Source organism: Micromys minutus (genome assembly GCF_963924665.1).
Source record: "Micromys minutus genome assembly, chromosome: 6".
Lineage (NCBI taxonomy): Eukaryota > Metazoa > Chordata > Mammalia > Rodentia > Muridae > Micromys > Micromys minutus.
In genome coordinates this window covers 55,389,566-55,391,922 of record NC_137975.1, presented here as the reverse complement: position 1 = coordinate 55,391,922, position 2,357 = coordinate 55,389,566, and the positions used below count along the sequence as shown (strand labels likewise).

Below are 2,357 nucleotides of genomic sequence, written 5' to 3'. Positions count from 1 at the left end.
GCATAGTGGGCAAGACTGGCTGGCCTTGGGGATCCTGCTTTTTTGGTGTCCCCATGCTAGGGTTGTAAACAAGGGTCATTACACTTTATTTTATTCATGAATCCTTGGGGTTGAATTCTGGTTTTTATGGAAGCACTTCACTGATTGAGCTATTAGTCCCCTCACCCCCAACACACACACAAGTCAATAATTCTGGGGCAAATGCATTTCTAAGGACTGGTACAAAAAGCTTCAAGCAAAGATACAACTTTACAATTCTGGAGTCTACAAGACAAGGAGATTTAGGATATGAGCAAGGAAAGACAGAATAACCATGTAGGGTATGGATAAGCTTGAAGCTTTCTGGAAGATTTGTTTCCTAGGTGGTCTCCAGGTGATTTCAGAGTGAGAATCAGTACAGGGAAAGGAAGCAGAAGAAAATCAGGGTGTGCTGGTTGAGTGGGTGTTGGCAGCAAAAACACACTATTCTTCCAGAAAATAAAAATATACGTGTGTGACATGAAGTCCTATGTGTATGTTATTATTCTTGTACATAGATTATATATGACAGTGCAAAGTCCTGTGACTCAATTATCCAAAGGAAGAATGAAAGGGAGAAAAGGAAAGCAATTATGAAGATTAGGGAGTCATAGAAACAGATCAGAAGTATGTTAAATTTATAGACATTTCTTCTCTTGAGCCTCATCTTTAGAGGCACTGTGTTGTCTTTACAGTTGTAAATACTAGAATCAGGATTGAGCTCAGGTTTGTTACTTAACCCAGGAAAATCCTAACATGTAGAATTATTGGGAGAGGCATCATGCTAAGACCTGGATTTAAATACTTAATGTATTTCATGATGATTCTCCTTCTTAGATATGGCTATTATTCCTAGGTAAGGGAACCAAAAATATAGAGAATAAATAGTAGGGTGCACTGGAAACGTTGACTAGGGTTTATGTTTTAACTCTGATGATTTGGTGGGAGAATGAGACAGCTCTTGTTAAAGGAGTCCTGTTTGTGTCTATGAGTGGAACTGGTCTGTGGTGAATCTATGAACCAGGTTTTGACTACTTTGCTGGAGAAAGACCTTATCTCCTCCTGGGAAGATGTTTACAAAGTAGAGAAGAATCTTGCCTTCCCCATGTGAGACTGTTGGAGATAGACGTGGATCGTCTGAACTCTTTCGTGCAAAAGTTGTCATGTTCCCTTCACCATCATTCACGTGGCTCCTTCCAACATCAGATTAACAGAAGGAGCAACAGAGCCACGAAACTGAGGATGAGAGGCCTCATCTTGGAAAATCCCTCCTGGCAGAGACATGCTTTTTTCAAATCACCTATACAGCCTTTGCAAGGATTCTTGAACTAATGTACCATTTCTAAGCTGTTTGTGCCTCTCTGATTCCCAAATTTCTTTTTCTTTCCTTCTTCCTTCTTTCCTTCTTTCCTTCCTTCCTTCTTTCTTTCTTTCCTTCCTTCCTTCCTTCCTTCCTTCCTTCCTTCCTTCCTTCCTTCCTTCCTTCCTTCTTTCTTTCTTTCTTTCTTTCTTTCTTTCTTTCTTTCTTTCTTTCTTTCTTTCTTTCTTTCTTTCTTTCTTTCATTTTGAGTTAAAGACAGATCTTTATTTTAAACTCAGATCTACTAATTTAGCGTTTCCTACCAACTCAAAGAAAAGACCTTCACAGGCTTCACAATCTTTTGTTTAGGTGCTGCCTTGTGGGGGTCTTGGCAGCAGCCATTGCTGTCTTCTTGATGTTTGCTTAGCCTTTTTTGCTTCCCTGGCAGCCCTTATGGCCTGCTCTCATCGAGCTTTCCTAACTTCTGGTTTCTGATTCCTCTTGAACATTTTATCAGCAAGAGATGCACCAGTGATGGCTCCCTGGAACGTGACTGCACGGCGGGTTCTTATCTTTGAATTTCTTCCGACTGTCCTTTCTTGTGTTTTCTTCTGTAGAGGACAGTCCAGTTGATCTGCCGAGGATTCCTTTTGGAAAGGAATGCAGACTCGCATTTTGCACTGAGAGACTGGGAAACCTTCCGGTCGGTCCTGGCTTAGCGCCGCCTGTGTCCTGGGTAGATCTCGTACCAACTAAAACTGCACCGCTGGACCTTCATGGTGATAGACGTCACCCTGCCTGGGGAAAGATGGCCCCAAATTTCTTTTCGAAAATAGCACCCTAGGAGTATCTAAGTACTCGGAAAATGTAGGACTTGAATTGATTAAAGACATTCTACGAGGAATTAGCTAAAATTAAAAAAGAATATATGTGTTTAATTTCAATTTAAATTAATAGCGATATATTATTTAATATGGGTGCTACTCTGATGCTCACCAATTTAATTTTAAAATGAGTGTAAAAGCTTCTCCTTCCTAAT

At 40.4% G+C, this 2,357-nt stretch overlaps 1 pseudogene across 1 annotated transcript; it reads right to left on the bottom strand.

The window, feature by feature from the left end:
• Positions 1 to 1,637: 1,637 nt before the first annotated feature.
• Positions 1,638 to 2,096, bottom strand: LOC308422008 (large ribosomal subunit protein eL24-like; annotated as a pseudogene). The gene has a single exon. The product of its transcript is annotated as a large ribosomal subunit protein eL24-like (transcript).
• Between the last annotated feature and the right edge of the window lie 261 nt (positions 2,097 to 2,357).